General features: G+C 36.3%; 1 long non-coding RNA gene across 1 annotated transcript; it reads left to right on the forward strand.

Moving 5' to 3' along the window:
* The first annotated feature begins 200 nt into the window (after nt 1-200).
* On the forward strand, nt 201-12,404 carry LOC102918494 (uncharacterized). Its single transcript, XR_442991.4, has 3 exons — nt 201-408; nt 8,286-8,432; nt 10,880-12,404. It is a non-coding gene; the product is annotated as an uncharacterized LOC102918494 (long non-coding RNA).
* The last annotated feature ends 570 nt before the right edge of the window (nt 12,405-12,974 follow it).

A 12,974-nucleotide genomic window follows, 5' to 3' on the forward strand; every position in this document is an offset into this window, starting at 1 on the left:
CCTGCAGCCTCCCACCAAGTAGATGAGCAATTAGAATAATCACAGCAATAAGTCAAAGGCACTTGCTGTTCAAACTTGTGTTGCGACTTTTCCTTTTGGCAGCGCTCCTGGGCGGTTCCAGTTGCACACATACAGACAAGCATGCACATATTTAATGCTGTGTTAGTTGGTAACAGGCAAAATGCCTAAGACTGACTTCGTGTTTTGTCTCAAGGTTAACTAGAGGGCACCGAACAAGTAAAGCTGTGCTGAAAAGAACAGTGGCCAAGAGAGGGATATTCTTATACCACACACAGTCATGCAGATGGAAGTCTGGCCAACAAAACCATAAAGCATCACGTCTCACTGTGAGTCAATCTGTCAGCTCAAGTACAAGGTGACTCAGGAAAAGACTCGTTCTGTTTTCTGGTAAATACTCACAATTTCTAGTATACGATGCTTGCTGGATATTGTTGAGAGTAAAGGTTAAAAACTATTTTGTGCATGGTATAAATGAAAAGAGGGATCCTTTAACAACTAATTTCTAGTTTTAAAGAAGTGAGATAAACCAAAAAAAAATCTTTAAAAAAATTATTTTCCCAATTGGTAGAGATTAAAAATATCTGGTTGATTCTGTATTTTTGTTTAAAATATATTTATGGTATTTCTACTGCAGATGCTAATGAGTTGGTTCAGTATGCTAGGAATCGATTTTAAGAAGTAATAGGACAATAACATATTCTTTGTAGGACCAATCATATGATTTTACTTTCTGCCTGATTTTTGAGCATTCTAAGGTTTGTCTTTGTTCTCCGGAATATTTTTAGATCCTCTAAGTTAGCAGAATTTTAAAAGCATGAGTAATAAAGAGGAGAACTTCAAATAATTTTGTTCAAACTTCCTTATAATGGTATGCATTTTTAATACCCAGCATTCTGTCTATCCTGTTCCTGTTTCCACAGCCTTGAGTTTGCACGTTCTGTGGATGTTCCCAAGTGCTTCCTTCCGTTTGTCTCAAGTTAAGGAAACTTAACCACTTTCTGGGCAGAACTTCAAATTCAATTTTTCATAAAGTTCTCGGAGAGGTCAGCAGACACACACAGCAAAACCACATAAAATAATTTCTAATTACCAAAGGGAAAATAATAGACTAAACTTACTTCTTTTATTTTTTTGTGATAGGAAGATATCTGGTTTTTCTATTTGAATGAAATATAGGAATATCTCAACACACACTGAAGCTGTGTCCTCAGGGTAAATCCTGAACACATCTGCTTAGTGAACAAGTGCTTGAAGAAGGAAGATCAGCTGTAACATGAATTCACATCAACATATAATATCAAAATGGAAATAAGAGTGAGGATGTAAGAATATTGTAATTGTAAATTGTGCTGAAAATGGATGATATTGAGAGAATCAAGAAATGTGAAGAATCATTAAAGCTAGAAATTTCAGAGTTGAAACTCATTGTTACATTAGAATATAAATCAACTAGTAAAGATAATTACAAATGTTGACTTCATTCATTGGTGCTGTGAAGGGGAGAAATACTATAAATACTAAAATATACAATTTGTCATTGATGCCATACCATAATGTTGCAGATGACTGGAAGGGTTCAGTTGAACATATAATCCATATAAATATATAAGTCTATTATTGCTTGACATATAAAGGTAAATACTTGAGAATCATTTGAAATTTGGTTGCTGTTTTCGGAATAATTCAATATTAAGTAATGCAGATGTGGTTAGCTGAGCTGCATAACCCTATGCAATTCACATATGATGTCCTCACCTTTAGTGCCTCAGAATTTGAAGATAGGTCCTTAAGAAGTAATAAACTCAGAGGATGGTTGTTGGTATGACCCCAATCCAATATGGTGGCTGTCCTGATAAGAAAAGGAAATTTAGATACAGACACACAAAAAGGGAAGGTCATGTGAAAAAAATAGGAAGAGCATGTCCAAGTAAAAAGCTAAAGAGAGAGAGGCCTCTGAAGAAGCCAACCATACTGATGTGGGACATCTGGTCCTCAGAACTGTGAGGAGATAAGTTTTCCTTGGTTAAACCACCTGCTCTGTAATAATTTGTTATGAAAATATCTGAAGACCTCATACTAGGACTTTTTATATAAACTCACTAGTAAGAAACAAAATGTATAGAACATGAAGAATGAGGATTCATTTGAAGACATGAAGAACTTCTTAGATTTCACCTGATGCATGTACCCATGTAATAAAAAAGCTTAAAGAGGGCTCACTTCCCTTCCAAACCCATTTCAAGGGTAAGCTAGTGATGAGCATGAATGGGCTATTGAGGAAATAAATACAAAACCATCACAGACCTTTGGATGAGAACATGGGTGGAAAGAGGCAGAGTATTTTGCAGTTGTACATATTATGTGATTGATTAGAGTTGTCTATGTTGGGTTAGATGTTGGCCTATTGTTAAAGGATATATATATTTTCTTCATATTCACAATGCCTTTTGGGTATGACCATTGTGCACATTTGCCATTAATACATCTTGGAACTAGAGTTAATCTCCACAGTCTTTATTTGATCAAATAAATAATAAATAATAAGCTGATATATAAATGAAAACAATGAGCAAATAAAATACATGTTGAATAGTATGTATCTTGGTACTATTTTGTGAGTAAAGAAGAGGGAGACTTCTTATAGTTACTAATAACTAGTAGATCAGTTCTTTCAACACAATGATAAATACAGATAAGATTATTATTTGACATCATGTCTACTTAAAGAGTTGATATTTGTATTTTTCAGGATTTAGGTCTCACAAAGTCTATTGATATTTACTGAGGAACAAAATATGATAGGTTTTTATTTACACAATACTCATCATTTTCTGGAGTCCCCTGGTAAGAGGACAGTAAGATATACATCTATTAATTCATTCATTTTATTACATTTTCAACAAGTATGGGCTTGATCTGTGTTGACCTTTTGAAATATAGCTCAAAGACATGCCATAAAGGCTTCAGCTCGGTCGCTGAAGAATAACTCTGAATTTACAAACAATCTCTTGTTCTGGAACCATGCAAGAGGACCATCATCAGATGGACAGAGACTGCTAAGCATCAGACACGGCTCTTGTCCTGGGGCCACTCTGTCAGCTTTGATGCTGACCAGTGCGGCTCCGTGGTTATTATACAGGCAGTGTTTGGGGTGGAGGAAGGAAACTTTGTAACTTGATTAAGTGTCAAGACATCAGTTCTGGTGGAATGCTCTGTTCAGTTCATAACTGTTCCTTTATAGGAGCATGACAATTATTGACTAATCAATATTCTAAGTACAAACCTCCAAATCTCCATAATGTTCAGTGCTATTTTTAACCCTGGCATTACAACAGGAGACCTATTATTCTTTTGAGTATTTTGAAATTAGAGAAGTTGAGATGACACATAAAGAAACTTAGAGAAGAAAGAGGATGTATAAAACAGCAGGGAGACAATTTCCATATATTCTATAGTGCATACTATTTTTTATTTTTTGATATGTCGGTCCTATTTTGAATACTGAACTAAATATGGTTGATACTTTATTAACATACATTTTTCTGTCCTAAGGTGAATAATCACAAATTAATCTGTTGCATTAATTTATCAGTATGTCCATTTTAACACAAATTTCGGATTACATTGTGTTTTTTTTTTTTTAATTATTCTTGTCTTCATTTTACAAATAGTTGGTACAAAGGCAGAAATTGGTAAGGTAATTTACTTTCAGTTTCTCAGAAATCAATGCTCTGTCAGCTTCAAGTTACAAATCATAGTGCATTCTGGAGCATATGTTGGACTTCCTTTTGATTAATAGAGAGGAGCCTGGGCTTCATGACCTCTCCATGAGGCTCCCAGCACTACAGTCCTGGGATCTTAATTCTGATGAATAACCTTCACACTAACTAGAACTAATTTATGCCCTCATTCTTCGGCGTAACATGAAAGACAAACGACATTCTCAGGCAAACATACTTTTCACACACATAGCTTTGTAAGGATGGAGATCCATTTCTGGTAAGCATTACTGTAGTCTTACTTATTTCCTAGTATGGGTTCATTTATAAAGTTGTTGGAAACCCTACAGAGATTTTCAATTTGGGGGAACAACAAAGTATAAAAATTCCTTGCAGCTTAATGAATTACAAGTTTGTACCCAAGAAGGTGGCATAGTTTCTTCTAAATATCCATTCCAGGTATCAGCTGACTGCACTCCCCAAATGAGTTGACGATATTCAGATTTTTTACCAAGACTAATTAATTCAGTTGAATATTTCCCAGTAGATCTCTGTGACTAAGGTGTGACTTAAAAAATTAATTAACAAAGTGATTTTGTATATTCTTCATTGTTAAATTAGTTATTTTAGTTCCAATCCTTTAATTCTTGGGACATAAGAAGAACAACAATGTTATGAGAGTATAATTGCTAAGGTGAGCAAACACTTTGCTTTTTTGTTACTGTTGCTGCTAATCTGTGAAGGAAGAGAAAGAGGATTTTCTCTTCCTGGAACCAATTGCATGGTCGCAATTACATGTACAATCTTCCTCCAAGTACTGAGGTTGTGTTTCTTTTTAAAATGTGTTTCTCATCTTAAAACCTTGTTAAAGGCTGTTATGAATGTGGAGAAGCTGGTTATGGTCTGGGATTTGGAAATAGTTTCTATCATTTTTACACATACCTTGTTTTCTCTTGCTCTTCAGACCAGAGTTTGAAATCAAGAGATCATCTTTACTTTATTAAAATTTAATGTATCAAGAAACTTTATCAATGTATACGTAATTAAACATTCTGAAATTTGTCAAGGCAACAAAAGGAAGTTATTTTAATAGAGTGGAAACAAACAAAAATGAAAACCAGGTCATATTTGTACGTCATAAAGAACTATAGTAGCAAAATGAATCTGTTACAGAGGGTAAACAATGCAAATCTGCGTGTAAGGGAATATCGTGGGATTCATTATTAGGCAATGCATTCTTTTTTTTTTTTTTTTTTTGGTTTTTCGAGACAGGGTTTCTCTGTGTAGCTTTGTGCCTTTCCTGGAACTCACTTTGGAGACCAGGCTGGCCTCGAACTCACAGAGATCCACCTGCCTCTGCCTCCCGAGTGCTGGGATTAAAGGCGTGCGCCACCACTGCCCGGAGCAATGCATTTTCTACTCCTAATATTCTGTCCTCTGGATACACTGTCCATAGGTACAGAACTATGTGTCATATTTATTTCAGCTGAGCTAATGTCTACTTTCTTTAAGGAGAATTGAAAAAGAAACACACAATGGATTGGTCTAGGAGACCATTTAATCATGGGGAACTGCCTAAAGATACACTCTTTAGATTAAATCCTGCAGAAGTCAGGGCTAGTGCGTTGAATTATAATTCCACAGGCCCGAATTAAAAGACAATCAAAAAGAGAACTTGTTGATAAAATATGGATCTTATATGTGGTTTCATATATGTTCTATGTATTCTTAAAACATTTTCAAATGTATGTCTTCAAAGGTTGTGCTCGGATGTCTCCAGCATTTGATGACCCCTGGAAATACATGGGACCTTTACTTTGGATCTGTGATGCTCTGCATCTTTATGGGCAACAGACTGATACTAAAATTATTCTGTAACCAAGGGCAAATAATAGGGAATCCTATTTGCAATCAAAAGTTTGGGACAAAAATGCTTGACCCAAATAAGTAAGTCATGAATACTATCCTGATGATTTTAGAAATTAAAATGTATTTAAAGTTTCTGGGATCTAATATAGAATAGATACTGACAAATACGTAAAATGAAAAGTGTTGTAATGATATCTTATTCTCCACAAATATGTTCTCCAGCAATGAATGGAGACAAAACCCTGAGAGCTCATACATTGTTGCACCGGGGTCTTGATTCATGTCTACTGAGAATGGAGACATTATTTTCTCAAATTGGGTTATCAGTAACTTTCTTTATGTCTATCCTATGAATTTCAATATTTAAATGTCTTTGCTATCCAACAATAATAGGCATGTATGTACTTCGACATTAGAAAGGTTGACATTGAGAACTATGGGCTTGAAGCCAGCTTAGTCTACATAGTGAGCTCCAGGCAAGTTCAAACTACATGGAAAGACCCTGTCTCAAAAGATAAAGACAAAAAAGTTCTCTTCTTTAAAATTAAAAGAACCTGGTCTATATGAAATCATAGAGATATTGTATTTAATATATTTTTCTAATGTTTAAAGGCATTTATATTAATTACTTTCCTGTTGCTGTGCTAGATCACTCTGATGAAAAAAAAAACTTAAGGGTTAAATAGTTTATTTTGGCTTACAGTTCTGGAGAGGTAGAGTCCATCACAACTGGGAATGCATAGTAACAGGCCACAAAAAAATGGTGACAGGAAGCTGGTTGATCACATTTTCATCCCTCTCCTGGAAGGAGAGAAGGAGAACAAGCATTAGAGCCAGGGTACAAGACTTGGGATCTCTTCTCCCAGTGACATACTTCCTCTTGCAAGGCTTTACCTCCTGAGGCTCTACAACCTTCCCAAAGTGCCAGGAGCTGAAGAACAAGTGTACAATTTTAAATTCAAACAATAACAGTTTGATTACAACTTGGCTACATACGTCCATATGAGTATTTTGAAGCAGTATTTTGAAACAATCTGGCAGAAGTTCAACAGATAATATACATGTGGATATAAGTATTCTTTACACTACCATTGACCGAACTTTTAAACATTAGCCTGAAAGATATTAAAAAAAAAAAACCCTCTGGGAGACCATGAAGCTGGTACTTGAAAAGCATAGACTATGCTTATTTTTTTTTTATTAAACAAATAGCTTTTTCCCCCTTAAAATGGCCAGTACTGGAAATTAAGCAGTATATTAGTCACATTATGCTTAATGGGTAAGAGATAGGGCATGTATAATCTAAAGTTCCTAAAATAATCCAGGATTTACTTGAAACTTGTTATTTGTTAATGCTTGTTCTAGTTACATTTCTGTGGCCATGACAAAAATACCCAGACAAAAAAAAAGCAACTTAGGGGATAAAGGGTTTAATCTGCTTCCAATTCCAGGCAGCAATCCATCGTTGAGAAATCAAAGCAAGAACTTGAAGTATCATCCACATCAAGGACAAAGAAACAATAAACCAATGGATCTTTGCTTGCCTGCTTTGTTCTTGTGTTTCTCTCCTTTTATAACAGTCAAGGGCCCAGCCCAGAAAACAGTGCCACCAACATTTAGAAAAGGTCCTCTTACCTCAAATTACAATCAAGACAACCCCCTTCAGATACATCCACATCTCAACCTGATCCAGATAATCCTCCATCAAGACCCTCTTTGTAAATGATTCTATGTTGTGTCACATTGACAGTTAAAACCAACCAGTGTAGCATTTAATGTATTTTGAGTGATGCACTATCTCTATTTGTATTCTGAAAACACTTATTTTTATGTCACCTCCAGGGAATAAGTAAATCCCTCAGAGAAATGTCTAGATCTCTAGGATTAGAAATTGAAGAAATATTTTAAAAAGCCTCCAAAACCATTATGACTAATGCCCTTGAGTAGGAAGCCCTAAAATACTAGTTTTGAACTTTTAAAAATTGTTAAGGTTCAAGCACAGGTAAATCATATATAAACCTGTTAAATTGTGTGTATGTTATGCTTAATGCCTCCTAGGTCCTTGTCCTTCAAGTTCATAAAGTCTGTCTGGAAACCTTTTAAAAAAGTTTTAGCTTCTTCCTTATTCACAGTTTCACTATGCTGGGATTTTTGGTTCATTGATATTAGACAAAGATTTATAGGGGATAATTTTATATATCAAAGATGAGACCAGGAGATTTCTATAAACCGAAATAGTTATAAAAGTGGAGGGATAATGAAACTGAAAACCAAGGATATCTATTTCAGCGGAATTTGAACAATGGAAATGGGTGTTAGGTATTAAAATTATACTAAGTACAACCAGATGAATAAAGGCCTCTTAAACAGAGGCATTTGCTTTTGAAAACGCATGGACACATTGCTTCCCTGATAGAATCCTGGAGCTTGCCCAACTTCTGTACTGTAGGTGACATTTATAGATGTGAGTAATAGGGGAGATGCATTGCTGTGAGTTTGAGGTAGATTTGCATATTGATGTGCTAGTCTTTTGTCTGCTTTTCTACATTTCTGTGTGTGTGACTTTTCTTTATATATGTTAGCTCAAGGAGAATTAGAAATTATTGAGAAAATAAGAAAACAAATACTTTTTTTTTAATTGGGTCAGCATGATTTTGTTTTGTTTTCGAATTCCAGATAGACTCACGATGGACTCATCAGAAATATTTAGAGGTGGAGGAGAGCAATGTCATCATTGTCAGGCTGTGGAGCAACAATTTCTGCTGGCAACAGAGGAAAATGGGACAGTAGAGCCCATGCCTCCAACCATCGATTGCCCTTTAGGTGATTGCCATGTCACAGCAGGGCTGTGTGACTGCAATAGCTCTTCCTGGCTTTGAAGGAACTACTGAGCAGGAACTCTCTGGCTATTGTTTCTTGACCATCCTACAATATCGATTGCTTGCTGTGCCCCAAGCTCTTGTCAACTCTGAAAATCACTTGCTTTCCCCTTCTCATTGTGTGGCAATTTTGGTACCTATGTGAGTTTTAACATCCGAGACAAACACTTACCCGCAAGGGTTTGGAAAACTCTATGGCTCAACTGCATCACACAGGTTATACTAGGATGTACTCAGTGCTCTGTGGAGGACAAACAGGCAGCATATTGTGATTTTCAAAGCTCTTTTTTTTTTTTTTTGTTTTGTTTTTTTGAGATAGGGTTTCTCTGTGTAGCTTTGCGCCTTTCCTGGAGCTCACTTGGTAGCCCAGGCTGGCCTCGAACTCACAGAGATCCACCTGGCTCTGCCTCCCGAGTGCTGGGATTAAAGGCGTGCGCCACCAACGCCCGGCTTCAAAGCTCTATTTAAGATTCAGTTTTAAACTCATTTGAATTATATTAATGTACCACCAAAACAATAGCCTAACTTTTTGAATCCTAAGTCACACGATTTAAGTTTCTTGCAGAAAAATAATAGAGTTGGAAATTCAAAATTAGGCAAAACATTAGCTGTTCTTCTACACTGAGAAATTTTAATGACTTATGCATTAAAAAAATAGGAAATTACTAAAATGCAGAAAAACCAGAAAAGTTTATTTACATTTTTCATTAATTAATTTGATCACTTCTTTATATTAAATTAATCTATAACATTTCCTATAAGGAATTCAAATTTATGACAGCTTAGAATGTTTATTTCATATTCACAGTCATCATTGATAAGTTTACAAAGTTTAAAAAATTATGGTTGCATTTAGAAACTGCGTTCATATAAAGAAAATGTCTATGTAGTGCATTATAAATATGAACCTTGTAAAAATTTGTATTTTTGATATTTCTAATACAAATCTGTGTATGCTTCTTGAGAATGAATTTCTGATACAATGCATTGCATACAGTTTTATGATTGTGTGTATGGTGTATTTTTAATTAAAGTAGTAGTATATCACTTTCTCCTTTCCTTATCCTTTTTCCAGCCCTTCTTAGGTCTTTTTCCTCTAATCTCTCCCACATCCCCTCACCCTCAAGTTGATAGACTGTTTTTCTTTGATTATTATCATCTAATATATATACATATATATGCACAAATATATAAATAGAACCTGAGATGTCTACATTTTTTGTTTGTGTTTGTATGGTGTTAGGGCTGACTTTGTAGTGGATAACCAGTAAAGGGTCTTATCCCTGGGAGATTCTAATTCACCCTTTCCCAGTAGTTATTAGTTACTTGTAGTTCTTTTCTAGGAGTGGGACCCCCATGAAACTTCTCCCTTTTGCATTAACATATCTGTTGATATTACCACTGTGCTTGGCTTCTTTATGCAGCCATTTCTAAGAGAGACTCTTTAACAGCAGACTTCCTGGTATTCTGGCTCTTATAATCTTTAAGTTCCCTCTTCAAAGATGTTCTCTGAGTCATAGATGCAGGAAGTATGATATAGATGTATCCACTGGGTCTGGCCTCCCCATGATCCATTCATCTCTGTATTGTGTCCAGTTGTATTTTTCAATAAAAGTCTCCATTTGCTATTAAGAGAAGTTTTGGGGTTCTAGAGGATTTAGCTCAGTGGTAGAGGGCTTGCCTAGCTAGTGCAAGGCCCTGGGTTTGGTCCTCAGCTCCAAGAAAAAAAGAAGAGAGAGAGAGAAAAGTTTCTTTGATAGGGGGTGATAGTTACACTAATCTGTGTGTACAATGATAAAACTTAAAATATAGTAAGGGATTGTGCTGGTTTAACAAAGTGTTGGTAGTAGATTTGTTTCCAAGGTCCATGATCTCAATAGACCTGAAAACTTAGTTAGGTTTCCAGTACCCAGGGTGATTTCCCTTCCGTTAAGTGGGCATTAACTCCATTAAATAGCTGTTGGTTGCCACGAACATGGGAGTGCCACTTGTTACACCTTTAGTGATACCTTGCTCTGCTGGTCATTGTTGTGGTTCATAGGTGTTGGTGCTGGGTAGAACTATTCATTGCTTTCCTCCCTTGGTAGCTTGCATAGTATTTTCTGATACCATGGAAGCTCTATTGCAGGAAAAAAGGCTTTCAGAAGAAAAAAATGTGTGGTGAGTTTGTAGCTTATATACCATATTTTCAAAACCCTTTGCTGATCATATATATATATATATATATATGTATATATATATATGTATATATATATATATATACACAACAACTTAATACTTTGCTTTGAGTTTTGTACAACTAATTTTGGAAGAATTTTCTTTAGACTTACTCTTGTACTGTACATTTTGGCATTCTCTTTTCTTCTAATCCTCTCTTCTTTTGGGTGCCAGATATCACAGGACCTGTTTCTCTTACCATGGGATCTCTGGCTTTACAACACTGGTGTCATAGTGCCAAGAATGTCGGTGTAATGCGAAGCTGAAGTATTCCTGGATCCCTAGACTGCAGAGAGGAGAAAGCAACAGCATCATCTGTTAAAGGGACTGCCAACCACATCAATATATTCTGCTGAAATCAAGCTCATATCACTTTCCTACTGTGTAAAATTTTCTACACTGTAGCGGCTTCCAACAGCAAACTTTTTATTGCTTTCAGTTGTTTGGTTAGATATTTAAAGGTTTATGTTGATGGCAATGGCCTACTTCTATTTTGTGTGTTCATTTGGTATGGTTTGACTGGGCTCAAAGGGCAGAGATGGTCTCCTTGTTATTATCTGGGGTATTGTTGTCATACTGAGACACTTTATATATCTTCAATATGCCTCTTTTCTCTATAAGGTAGCCCATTCACTGTAACCTTTCTTATTCTGACCTCTTTATATGGGAGCTGGATTACAAGAACCAGTACAGATAGATGGCTGGAAATTTACATTTGCAATAGTCTTCTGATGAAAGCAAGTCATAAAACCAGTCCAGTTCAAAAGATGGATAATAGCCTCAACTTCCTGATGGGAGGAGCTGTAGATAGATTTCAAAGAAACATGGCCAAAGGGAGGAATGACTTATGGTCCGTGTTTAACAGTCTAGAACAATATCCTGCTCAGCTTCCTCTTAGCTTGATCCAGCCGTGTCTACAATTACTGCGATGCCAGCTGACATCAGAGGTGTTATAACCAGAGTAAAGCAGCCTTAACAGTGACACATAACACACATCTGTATTTGAAATGATATGCTTAAAATGATCATGCAGCTTTATTTTAGACTTGGTTAAGAACTTAGGAAAGATCTTATGTAAGAGTACTTGAGGCTTAAGTCTCATGAGCATATATGTTCACGTGTATCTAGGTACTAATATCCCAACATCTTAGTCACTCCAGGATTCAATGGTCCTCTTTGTCTCTTACCTAACCCATACCAACTTGGTATTTAGGACTGTTGATTCAACCTCTAAGAATATATTGGAAGTTCATCAATTTGTCGAGCACTAACATGTTAATCTAAGATACCAGCCTCTCTTGTTTGGGCTGTTACAACATAATCCTTTCTGATTGCCCTAATATGCTTTTTCCCTCTTAACATTTACAGAGTAGTCATATGTGTGCCAGCCCTGCTGTGTCCAGAAGGCATTGATTACTTGAGGTCTTCCAGTTCCTCTGGCTCTTACACTCTTTCTGCTCCCTCTCCTATAGAACCATAGAGTTCCTTAAGCCCTGAAGGGAGGGATTTGATGGAAATGTTCTATTTAGGGCTGAGTGTTACAAAGACTCTACTGCCTGCATATTGTCTGGCTATGGGTCTCGGTATTTGTTTGACTATGGGAACTTTTGAACTTGTACTGAATATATTTTCATTTATAATATGGCCTTGAGAATGTGAGAGAAAGAGGGAGAAAGTTATGCCTTAAAAGTGATGTATTGAGTGTCAAGTTGACACCCAATATATATATATATATATTAAAATGGAGGGGTTTTTTTTTTTGTGTGTGTGTGTGTGGGGGGGGAGGTGAATGCTGGAAGATCAGAGAAGCAGAACAAGCCACAGCCACCTCACCTCGCCATTTCCTCAGCTGATCCTGTTTCCTCAGACTGGAAACCTCTCAGTCCTCATCCAGAATGAATCTCAGCTGAACTGTGCTGCTCAAAGCCTGAAAGCTTAACCAGACTAAAAGCTTCTAGTTTCTGGTCTTCACGCCTTATATATCTTTCTGCTTTCTGCCATCACTCTCTGGGATTAAAGGCTCACTTCCTGGGATTAAAAGCGTTGAGTTACCATGCCTGGCTGTTTCCAGTGTGGCCTTAAACTCACAGAGATCCAGAAGGATTTCTGCCTCTGGAATGCTAGGATTAAAGGTGTAATTGCCACCATTTTCTAGCCTTTATATCTAGTGGCTGTTCTGTTCTCTGACCCCAGATAAATTTATTAGGGTGCACAATATTTTGGGGAAAACAATACCACCACATTTTCCCCCTGTTTTGTCTAAAATTAA

This window comes from Peromyscus maniculatus, chromosome 16 (assembly GCF_049852395.1).
Source record: "Peromyscus maniculatus bairdii isolate BWxNUB_F1_BW_parent chromosome 16, HU_Pman_BW_mat_3.1, whole genome shotgun sequence".
Lineage (NCBI taxonomy): Eukaryota > Metazoa > Chordata > Mammalia > Rodentia > Cricetidae > Peromyscus > Peromyscus maniculatus.